Consider the following 13,173-nt stretch of genomic DNA (forward strand, 5'->3'; position numbering starts at 1 on the left):
GTGGTAATATTCAGTTAGGATTAATAGTTAAAGAAATATACTGTATATAAAGTATTAAGTGGTATCGTAATAAGACGTGTTATGAGTTATCCGTAGGTATAGTCCGCGCCAAACTGCTAGTCCGCTCTGAAGTTGCGAGCAGGTGTATTCATACAATTTGCTAAAGCGACGCGATTCATTTCTATATTCTGAGCGGACTATCTTTACGCGGACGTTTTTTTTTAATTTTGATGTATTCGACCAGCTTGCTGTCTACTTGATGGTACATGTACATGGTACATGTGTCACTACCGCTCGTGGACATCTGTGACCAATTTTACTGAAACCGAAGCCAATCACAGACGAAATACCACTCCTGAGGGCTAAGATTGCCTTATATATAAGTCAGCCGGCTTCCTCACCCTTCCAATAAAATGCCATAACAGCTACACATTAGAAATAGGTGTGTTGCTCTCTCCATCCGAACCATACTGGCTCTAGCATTGTTACCAACCTACTCTTTTATCAAATTACTGTTTAACAATAAAAAAATTGTGCGGTAATGGCTACTCCATTAGGCACACCTACACTCTGCCTTTTCAAATCAAATCAAATCATTTTTTTTAATTCAAAATAGGTTCTTTACAGAGCACTTTTTGAATGTTAATACAACTACCACCGCTTCACAAGGTGTTTTGTTATGGAGAAGCGGCGAAAGAAACTCCATAACACACATCTTTAAAAAAAACATGTTTTTTACAATGTCATATTTTAATGTTAAATGATCACTGACCATACTAAAAAGGAACTTATCTGAAATCACAGGTTGCTATCCAAGACTAACTTGGAATAACATAAGGTTTTTTCCTTACCACACCCTTCGAATCAGAACACAGCAACGCTACACTGCTTCTACCAAGCGCCACTTAAAAACCAAATTAATCCCATGAAAATATCTCCCATATTTCTTAAATAACACACATTTCTATGACCACAAGAGCTATGTAAGCTTAAATACCGTTGCACTAAATAATAATCCCTCTAAAAATATCATCGGATCCTTAATAAACAATTAAACTTGATTTATGGTCGCGATTACCGTAAATACAAGCCATGTTAATGACATTTAGGCACCAATAAATCTTTTAAGCAAATGTTTCAACAATTATCATGTCGGGAGTTGTTGCGCGCAACCGCTAGTGCGTGACGGCGCTAGTATCGCTTTGTTATGCTACTCGACGCTAGATGGCGCTGTTACACCAATAAATCGATATTTGTTTTTAGATTATTGATCCCTGATTTATTATTGGAATTGAGAAATTATCCAACGAAATTTAAAACGAGTAAAGGAATAATATAGTTTATTAGTTAAAAGGCCTGTGTACAAATATAAAATTCACATTTAATCTATATTTATAAAAGACTGACTGATTTATCATCGCAGAGCCCAAACTACTGAAGATAAAAACGTGAAATTTGGACTTTAGGTTAGACGTAGGTATCCGCTAAGGAAGAATCTGAATTCTATCGTTAAATGGGGTTATATAGGGTTTGTAAATTGATTAAATATGCGCAAACTTTTGCTTAGCAATAATGAAACATCTAATTCACATATTTTTTCAAGTTGGAATTAGGTATAGATATCATGAATTACACGTAAGAAATATCGCTACCACAAGCTAGTATGAGAAGTATTAGGCCAGAGTCCACCGCGCTGGACAAGTACGTATTGGTAGACTTCACACAACATTGAATTTTTTTAAGATTTCTCAGGTATGCAGGTTTCACGATGTTTTCCTTCACCGTTTAAGCAAGTGATAATTAATTTCTAATACGGACATTGCTTTTAAGAATCAGAGGTGCGTGCCTGGGATTTGAACCTCGAACCTCTCGATCACGAGACGAGTTTCTTAACCACTAGGCTATCATTGTTTTCTATTAAGCTTTATTTGTTTATAAATAAAACATTTACATTATATTTTTCATAAAGAAAATAAAATACACGTGTTATAACTATAAACTATAATGTAGGTGTTAGAACCCATTGTGGTTCGACTCCGGCGGCACCACCGTCACACCTATTTCTACCTAATAACAGCAGTGTTAGGCGCTGCTGTGTTCCGGTTTGAAGGGTGTGGTAAGGGAGATAGACTTTTCCGAGGCGTTCCAGCTTAGTGCTCAGAGGTAGCGGCGCATCTGTGGCCGACCTCACACAGGAATATCTAATCCTATCTGGATTTGATTACAGATGTCTACGGGCGGCAGTAACCACTTACCATCAGACTGCATGCTTGTCTGCTACTCCTATATTATACATATATAAAAAAAATATGTACATTCATACAAAAATACAGTTATTTTTCTACGAGACCAAGTTAAAAATACCTTTACAAACAAACATACAATCATAACGGTCGTGATATAACAGTATTTGCCGTAACCATGTAATAACAGTACTTATGCCATAAGTAAGCTGTTATTGAACCATAATACCACCATGTATTGCTATAAACCTACTGTTGAGTTGTGGCATAGTGGATCAGCATGACGGTAAGGTTCAGGATTCAAATCCCAGATATTTTAACCTTTCGATGTTATTTTAATGATGACATTGTGGCCAGAGCAGTAGGAGGTGATGGGTGTATCACTCTCCACTTGGACAGCGTGGTGGACTGACTCGTTACACATTTTGATGTGAAACATCTATAGCCGCACGTAAAACCGATTTCTGGCGTGGCGACGCATGCCGTGGCGACGCTATACGATGGTATATATATACAGTCTATATGCAGTAGTGTGTACGGTGTGGCGACGCGTCGCCATGCGCAATCGACTGTGCGATTCTCTCCCACACGATCTGGCGTTAAGCCATCAATAAATTCGTAAATTTTTGTATTTAATGAAAATAAATGTTTATTCAATAAATAGTCATCGTTATCTGGAAAAAAGTCGTAATATTTTATTTTATCATTATGACATATTTAGTTCCTATCACAATATGTTCTTTTCTGCATATTACTTTTACAAAATAATGTCGATGTTTCACATCTGCCAGGCGTCCCGTGACGGCTCACATTTTTTCTTTTTAGAACTGACCCGTGCCCCAGTAGTGAGACAGTACAGAGGTTGATAATGACCCACTGGTTTAAGATATAATTTAGTAGGTCATAACTGGCCAAATGACCTTTTGTAGGTATATATATTTTTAAAATATAGGAGTAGCAGACGAGAATGTAGTCCACCAGATAGTAAGTGCAACTGCCGCCCAAGGACATCTATCAACCCCAGATAACATTAGATTCCTACCTGAGGTCGGCTCTGATGCGCCGCTACCCTTGAGGACTAAGCTGGAATGCCTCGGAAAAAATGTCTCCTTACCACACCCTTTAAACCAGAACACAGCAGCGCTTAATACTTAGGGGTATGAAAAATAGATACTCGTAGTAGCCTATTCTCAGACCTACTGAACATTTACTTACTTTACATTTTGTAAATATTTTTTATTAGTATATAGTTTAATTTATTGTAGCTTAATTAATGATTATTTTCATTTTGATGTGAAACATCTATAGCCGCACGTAAAACCGATTTCTGGCCTGGCGACGCATGTCGTGGCCTCGCTATACGATGGTATATATATACAGTCTATATGCAGTAGTGTGTACGGTGTGGCGACGCGTCGCCATGTGCAAAAATCGTAATATTTTATTTTATCATTATGACATATTTAGTTCCTATCACAATATGTTCTTTTCTGCATATTACTTTTACAAAATACTGTCGATGTTTCACATTTGCCAGGCGTCCCGTGACGGCTCACATTGTTTTTTTTTTTATTTATACGTAACTAAATGACCAAATAAATTAAAAATCATTTTAGTACTGTAAACTAAATATAGTTTAGAAAACTTAATCAAAAAATATCGGGCTAACTCAAAAATCTACCAAAGTCGTCAATAAGTCACCTATAATGAATTTTAACCCAAAAAGATCCCAAAACCATGTTCGGTTACAATGGGGTCTAATTTTGGGTTTAATTCTGAGTCTAAATTCGGGGACAGATGGGTATCACCATTATCTTGTAATACGTAAGATTAAACAAGTCTAGCTTACAACATCAAATTATCATAATTCCGTACTTAATACTCACAGAGTAGTTTGATGTAGAGATTAATGTTTTTTATAGCGCATGGCTGATTATTATACTGTCCAGAGGTGCATGGGGCTTGAATCTCGGTACCCCGATTGAAAGGCCGAGTGTCAGACTCCTTAGAAAATAAATTATAGTTATGATCATCATCAACCCATTACTGTCCACTGCTGGGCACAGGTCTCCTCTCAGAATGAGAAGGATTGTATGGACTGTTCCTAAGTCCACCGCACGGGCCTTCGTAGACTTCAAATACCTTTGAAATCATTTTCTTAAAAGATTTCTCAGGTTTCCTCACGATGTTTTCCTTCACCATTTAAGCAAGTGATAATTAATTTCATATTATAATAATTAACTATTTTAACTTATAATTTTTGTATTTCTATAAGGTTAATATTGTAAATAATTTACTATGTAACTGACAATAAATAAATGTATTACAAAAAAATCTTAAATGCGCATAACATTGGAAAATCAGAGGTACCTCGGATTCGAACTCCTGCCTCCAGGTCGACAGGCCCAGTTTCTGACAATTACTCTATCAGTGCTTATAAATAAATTATATCATATAATATAACGATAATATACATTTTATATTATTTAACAAAAGTCGCTTTCTATACTCACAGCCGCACACTTGCATTCCCTGTATCGTGGATGCTATGGACACACACATATATAATACACAAACACTCAGACCTAGGACAGACATCCCAATTCATCATTCAGATGTTTGTCTGGCCTGGGATCGAACCCGGAAACCTTTGCGCGTCAGAATTGTATGGTGACCGCTCCGCCACGCGGGTCGTCGTATGATATGTGAAACAACATCATTATTGTCAATTATTATCAATATTTGACAATTTTTGCCTACTAGAAATTGTCAATACGCAATCTTTGGTAGTCAAAAAGATAGATTGTTTATTGTAACAACCGTATATTCCCGTTCAAAAAATCTTTTTTTATGTTATACTTAACGATAAGGTAGACGGGCTACCTGGTGGAAAGCCCCGTCTATGGACATTTTCAACACCAGAGGAGTCGCCAATGCATCGCCGGCTTTGGAGGAGAGCTCTTTTTACACCCCTCTCGAAGAGCCTCATGTCATAGCGCTCCGGGAATACCTCAAGAGGAAGTTCATTCCACATTTTTCCCGTACGTATTCTGAAATTTTTGAATAAAATATTTAATTTTGGTTTTTAACATTACACTATATTATTTTTGAAGTTTACATGTATCATATAAATTATAACCATCGGAACTGATATTACTCGGGTTTTCATAATGAATATGCTTGCCAATATTTCCAAAATTAGGTATGTGTTCTATACTAACGTGGTTAGAAGATTTCACCATTATTAATATACTAGTTTTTGCCCGCGGCTTCGCCCGCGTTTAAAAGAAAATAATATGACATACTAACATACATAAAACTGAAGATTTGTACCTTCATTGTAATGACATTGGCATGGACATTTATTGTAATGGACATTGATTTTCGGGATAAAAACTATCCTATGTCCTTTCTTGAGTTTTAGACTATCTTTGTACAAAATTTCATTAAAATCGGTTCAGTGGTTTAGGCGTGAAGAAAAGACAACCAGACAGACAGACAGACAGACAGACAGACAGAGTTACTTTCGGATTTATAATATTAGTAAGGATAAGGATTTTATAAGTGGTAGAACCCTCTTTGGTTGGATTCTGGCAGCACCGCCACACCTATTTCTGCCTAATAATAGCAGTGTAGCGCTGCTGTGTTCTGGTTTGAAGGGTGTGGTAAGTGTAAGACATACTTTTCCGTAATTCCAGCTTAGTCGTCAGGGGTAGCGGCGCTTTTCTGGGCGACTTAAGATAGGAATCTAATCCTATCTGGGGTTGATTACAGATGTCCATGGGCGGTAGTAGCCACTTACCATCAGGTGGACTGCTCGTCTGTTACTCCTATATTATAAAAAAAAAAAAAATGTGAGCCGTCACGGGACGCCTGGCAGATGTGAAACATCGACATTATTTTGTAAAAGTAATATGCAGAAAAGAACATGTGATAGGAACTAAATATGTCATAATGATAAAATAAAATATTACGATTTTTTTCCAGATAACGATGACTATTTATTGAATTCGATTGCGCATGGCGACGCGTCGCCACACCGTACACACTACTGCATATAGACTGTATATATATACCATCGTATAGCGTGGCGACGTCGGCATGCGTCGCCACGCCAGAAATCGGTTTTACGTGCGGCTATAGATGTTTCACATCAAAAATACGGAGAGGGGTTTGAAAGATCTTACGTACCCCTGCATGGGGGTAGGGGGATCAAAAATTGCCAAACTCTTACATACTTTCATAATGAATGGCGTAAGACCTCCAGTTTTATTATTATTATTATTTATAATATCTTAGCGTTAATATAGCCTACAGGCTGCCGTCGTTAGTACGACACATACCTTAACATTTCGGTAACGAACTCCAAAAATTGTTGGCTAAACAGATTTTGGTGTGGGAACATGTTTCACCAAATTATAGTGGTCAGTGAAGCTCATTATCTACCCAATACTGGTCCACTGCTGGGCATGGGCATTCTATATCTTATATAGGGAAAAGATCATTTAAAATGCTGACTAACGTGGTTGGTATTGACGCGAAGTATAATAATTGGCCAAGTAAGCCGAACTCGCACATGGGTTCCATACTACAAACATTTTTTTATTTTTTTTTATTTTTAGTTGTCATCATCATCATCAACCCATTACTGTCCCACTGCAGGGCACGTGTCTCCTCTCAGAATGAGAAGGATTAGGCCATAGTCCACCGCGCTGGCCAAGTGCGTATTGGTAGACTTCACATACCTTTGCGTTTTTTTTTAAGCTATTGCATAGCTTTTATCGCGGGCTTTGAGCGCGGCGACCGAATCGAGAAATTCCGTAACGAAAATAAGTAACACCTTTCAACAACTCGGTTGCCTGGAGACTTGATATCCAACTATCAAGGTATCAAGTCTCCAGGCAACCGAGTTGTTGACTGTCAATAGAAAAATATGGATATAATTGAATAAAGTATTATTTTACATTCCTTATTATTTTATTTGATATTGGCGACGAGATGTCGAATGAACTAAAAAACAATAAGGAAATACGAGCCACATTACGTGGGTTAATGAAACGAACCGAAAATTACATTTCGGGAATAGAAAAAATTGACATTGAAGAAATAAATATACGACTGAATTCTTTACAAGAAAATTTGAACAAATTCTACGCGATTCAAGAAAAAATTGAATGGCTTACAGAAGAAGAAAATTTAGAAGAGGAAATAAAATACAGGTACGAATTTGAAGAAATATATACAAAGCTAAAATTTAAATTTTTAAATGTACAAAAAGAAAATAATCGGCTAATACCTGAATGTTCTTTTATATCAGCAAGAGCGGAAGTTTATTTGATAAACTGTTAACTGTCAAAGCACGCTTGAGACGTACACCTAATACAAAAGAGTTATCACCTTATCAGTTAATGTTCGGCAGAGAGGTAAGAACACTAAGAACCTATATGCATGCCTTATTTAAGAAATCCGCCCCACTATCCAGATTACATTACAATGCACCGCCAACGCAGGAGTTCGGACAAGGTGATAAGGTACAAGTCCGCAGTTACACCAACCCAAGAGTTAAATGGGAGTTCGGAGTCGTCATCCGAAGATTAGGTAGACTCCATTATGAAGTCAGAACTGAAAATGGCATACTGGTGCGCCGTCACCTTGACCAAATGCTGCCGGCGCCCCTGGTGGTGTAAGTGAAAATAGCGGTGGAGGACTGTTGGATATCAAGTCTCCAGGCAACCGAGTTGTTGACTGTCAATAGAAAAATATGGATATAATTGAATAAAGTATTATTTTACATTCCTTATTATTTTATTTGATAACCTTAATTCGTCAACTTGAACACAGATGGCAGTAATACACATTTTTTTATAATCCGTGCATAAATCTTAAAATTGCGTGAAGTATATTTTATATTCCCATTATAAAATTCAAAATTATATTACCATATTATCCAAATAATATGTTTTATCAACATAAGCTATGTTGAATTCTGGATTGATAAAATAACGTAAAAGAGTGTTTGTTATTTTTAAACGTACAATTACAACTGACAGACTTGACAGCACAAAATCAAAACGCCATTATGATTTATGGTACAAATAATTTGTGTACAAAGTGTTTTAAATATGAATAAACAAAGTGCATTTATTAATGAAAAATGCGATGTACCTGTAACATTCGGCCAAATGTCACAGGCACATCGCATTGATCCATTTATATTGCTGGTTGTTAATACTTTATGTCACTTATTAAATACTTTTCTATTTTATATTTTAGAATGTTCAGTCTTGCTTGGAGTTATGAAATGTCAGCTGATATTTGCAATGTCTTATATAATGGAGATATGATAAAATAGTGGATAAAGATGTATTAATGTAAATGTTGATGATTATGGAAGAATATATTGTATTTCTGGAATTCCTTCTGAGCGTTTTCATAGCATAAAAAATGCTATGCAATAGCTTTACCGCGGCAGTCTCCGAGTGCCACACGTATTTTTTTATAAATGTCTCAAGTATGCAGGCCTCACGATGTTTTCCTTCACCGTTTTAGCAAGTGATAATTAATTTCTAATACGCACATAAATTTGAAAATCAGAGGTGCGTGCCTGGGATTTGAATCTCGGTCCCCTCAATCGAGAGGCTGCGTTTCTTAACCACTAGGCTATCACTGCTTACATTATTTTTAGTATTCGTTATTGTAGCAGCCACTGAAGTGAAAACATTGTGAAAATTTGAACTGTCTACCTATTACGATTCAATAGATAAAACGAAAAACGTCGAGAAATAGCGGTTCCTTGTATTGGGACCCCCATTTATTTACAACTTTTAAGCTATTGCATAGCTTTTATCGCGGGCTTTGAGCGCGGGGACCGAATCGAGAAATTCCGTAACGAAAATTAATAACACGTCTCGGTTGCCTGGAGACGATATCAAGTCTCCAGGCAACCAAGTTGTTGACTGTCAATAGAAAAATATGGACATAATTGAATAAAGTATTATTTTACATTCCTTATTATTTTATTTGATATTGGCGACGAGATGTCGAATGAACTAAAAAACAATAAGAAAATACGAGCCACATTACGTGGGTTAATGAAACGAACCGAAAATTACAATTCGGGAATAGAAAAAATTGACAATGAAGAAATAAATATACGACTGAATTCTTTACAAGAAAATTTGAACAAATTCCACGCGATTCAAGAAAAAATTGAATGGCTTACAGAAGAAGAAAATTTAGAAGAGGAAATAAAATACAGGTACGAATTTGAAGAAATATATACAAAGCTAAAATTTAAATTTTTGAATGTACAAAAAGAAAATAATCGGCTAATACCTGAATGTTCTTTTATATCGGCAAGAGCGGAAGTTTATTTGATAAACTGTTAACTATCAAGGCACGCTTGAGACGTACACCTAATACAAAAGGGTTATCACCTTATCAGTTAATGTTCGGCAGAGAGGTAAGAACCTATATGCATGCCTTATTTAAGAAATCCGCCCCACTATCCAGATTACATTACAATGCACCGCCAACGCAGGAGTTCGGACAAGGTGATAAGGTACAAGTCCGCAGTTACACCAACCCAAGAGTTAAATGGGAGTTCGGAGTCGTCATCCGAAGATTAGGTAGACTCCATTATGAAGTCAGAACTGAAAATGGCATACTGGTGCGCCGTCACCTTGACCAAATGCTGCCGGCGCCCCTGGTGGTGTAAGTGAAAATAGCGGTGGAGGACTGTTGGATATCAAGTCTCCAGGCAACCGAGTTGTTGACTGTCAATAGAAAAATATGGATATAATTGAATAAAGTATTATTTTACATTCCGTATTATTTTATTTGATAACCTTAATTCATCAACTTGAACACAGATGGCAGTAATACACATTTTTTTATAATCCGTGCGGAAATCTTAAAATTGCGTGAAGTATATTTTATATTCCCATTATAAAATTCAAAATTATATTACCATATTATCCAAATAATGTTTTATCAACATAAGCTATGTTGAATTCTGGATTGATAAAATAACGTAAAAGAGTGTTTGTAATTTTTAAACGTACAATTACAACTGACAGACTTGACAGTACAAAATCAAAACGCCATTATGATTTATGGTACAAATAATTTGTGTACAAAGTGTTTTAAATATGAATAAACAAAGTGCATTTATTAATCAAAAACGCGATGTACCTGTAACATTCGGCCAAATGTTACAGGCATATCGCATTGATCCATTTATATTGCTGGTTGTTAATACTTTACGTCACTTATTAAATACTTTTCTATTTTATATTTTAGAATGTTCAGTCTTGCTTGGAGTTATGAAATGTCAGCTGATATTTGCAATGTCTTATATAATGGAGATATGATAAAATAGTGGATAAAGATGTATTAATATAAATGTTAATGATTATGGAAGAATATATTGTATTTCTAGAATTCCTTCTGAGCGTTTTCATAGCATAAAAAATGCTATGCAATAGCTTTACCGCGGCAGTCTCCGAGTGCCACACGTATTTTTTTATTTTTAGTATTGCTGTTATAGCAGCCACATTATGCATCATGCAAAAAATCAAGTCTATCTACTACGGTTCCAGAGATAGAGCCCTGTGACAGACGGACAAACAGCGAAGTCTTAGTAATAGGGTTCCGTTTTTACCCTTTAAGTACGGAACCCTAAAAATGATTCTTCGATAAGAATAACGTGGCGTGGCGGAGCGGTCACCATATCGGTCTGACGCGCAGAGGGTCCCGAGTTCGATCCCCGGCCAGACATATATCTAAATGATGAGTTTATGTTCCTGTTTCTGTGTCTAGTGTTTGTCTATGTGTCACTGTGTGTCCATAGCACCCACGTTACTAGGAATCCTAGTGTAGAGCTGTGAGTGTAGAAAGCATTTTAGTTTTACTTTTTTTAGAAAGGTAGACTCAGTGTGGTTCAACCTAATAGGTACCACCGTCACACCTATTTTTAGCATGAAGCAGTGATTGCCTTTTGGTAAAAGGCAGAAATAATTTAAAGGAAAAATACATAGGTGTAGGTTGTACACCTCACCTCAATGGTTCGACTCCGGCGGCACCACCGCCACACCTATATCTACCTAATAACAGCAGTGTTAGGCGCTGCTGTGTTCCGGTTTGAAGGGTGTGGTAAGGGAGACATACTTTTCCGAGGCGTTCCAGCTTAGTCCTCAGGGGTAGCGACGCATCTGTGGCCGACCTCAGGTAGGTATATCTAATCCTATCTGGGGTTGATTACACATGTCCATGGGCGGCAGTAGCCACTTACCATCAGGTGGACTGCATGCTCGTCTGCTACTCTTATATTATATAAATAAACATACACACAATCAATTCTTAAACCCAACCACGAAAAACCAATACCTAAAATTAAGTTAAAATTACGCGAAAACCATGTAACTATAATCGTTATTCAAATTGCTTATAGGTAACCACATGTCGCCTATAGAATCATTATGTGGCTACCTTCGACGCCGTGCAGTGTTGCAATGTGAACAAATTTGAAAATGCGTATAAAAACATTTTGAAATGTGTACAAGTTACGCGTAAAACTGCTAGTCCGCTCTGAATATAGAAATGAATCGCGTCGCCATAACAAATTGTATGACTACAATACCCTTACCAGGAGTTTTTACGTTTCGACAGATATGACTGTTTTAGTATTTGTTTACATATTGGCCCATACGATTTCCTAGTTCTGACACAATCCGCTAGGGGCGCTGATTAGAATTTATATGTGCAAATACGTAAACAAATACCAAAACAGTCATATTTGTCGAAACGTAAAAACTCCTGGTAAGGGTACTGCTCGCAACTCGCAGAGGACTAGCAGTTTGGCGCGGACTATACATCTTGAAATGTGTACTTGTGAAAAAACTTGGTTATTACAGTCGTTACGACGAATGTTTGTGCAAAAAATGTGTTTAAGTGTGTATATTGTGAATTAAAATGTATACGTGAACTGTGAATTTATATTTTATCTTATATATGAATAAAGCGGTGAGTTTTTATGGTAATTTTTCGAAAATGTGTACTTTTGTGAAATAACGTGATAATGTGATGTCGCCTGAACGAATATCCTTTGAAGTGTATGTTACCTACATAATATATTGTCAATTTATATATCTTAGAGATGATAGAAAGTGTATTTGTACGCGTGGAAAAGGTTTTGAACATGTGTACTTACGTTTCACCTAACTAAATAATGAAGTGTCGCCCGGGTGAGTTATTTGAAGTACTAGTATTTTAAAATTACCCTCAAATAGAGTTCTAATCTTACTTAGGTAGGCAATATACGCATCGCTATAATTAAGGACTGAGTAGAACGCCTTGTTGTTTAACCACACTTCAAATCAGAACACAGCAACACTACACTGCTATAAGGCAGGAATAGAAGTAGCGGTGGCGCCTCTACAATCGGACTACAAAGATCTCTTCCATCTTTAAATTATAACTCTAACTAACAGTTTAATAGTGACATTTAACTTCATCATCAACCCCTTACAGTCCCACTGCTGAGCACGGGTCTCCTCTCATAATGAGAAGGATTAGGCCATAGTCCACCGCGCTGGCCAAGTGCGTATTGGGAGACTTCACATTTGAAGGTGGTAGAACCCTTTGTGGTTCGACTCCGGCGGCACCACCGCCACACCTATTTCTACCTAATAACAACAGTGTCAGGCGCTGCTGTGTTCCGGTTTGAAGGGTGTAGTAAAGGAGACAGACTTTTCCGAGGCGTTCCAGCTTAGTCCTCAGGGGTAGCGGCGCATCTGTGGCCGACCTCAGGTAGGAATATCTAATCCTATATGGGGTTGATTACAGATGTCCATGGGCGGCAGTAGCCACTTACCATCAGGTGGACTGCATGCTTGTCTGCTACTCTTATATTATAAAAAAATGTGAGCCG

The 13,173-nt window shown here is 37.0% G+C and overlaps 1 long non-coding RNA gene across 1 annotated transcript in view; it reads left to right on the forward strand.

The window, feature by feature from the left end:
* Positions 1–581: 581 nt before the first annotated feature.
* The window catches only part of LOC140748594 (uncharacterized), a 76,377-nt gene continuing 63,785 nt past the window's right edge, over positions 582–13,173 (forward strand). Inside the window, exon 1 of the long non-coding RNA XR_012102957.1 lies at positions 582–616. This is a non-coding gene — a long non-coding RNA (uncharacterized LOC140748594). The remainder of the gene's footprint in view (positions 617–13,173) is intronic.

The sequence above is a fragment of the Epargyreus clarus genome, unplaced genomic scaffold, assembly GCF_041222505.1.
Source record: "Epargyreus clarus isolate Ecla_fem2 unplaced genomic scaffold, WU_Ecla_fem_2.2 ptg000016l, whole genome shotgun sequence".
In the NCBI taxonomy this organism is placed as follows: Eukaryota; Metazoa; Arthropoda; class Insecta; order Lepidoptera; family Hesperiidae; genus Epargyreus; species Epargyreus clarus.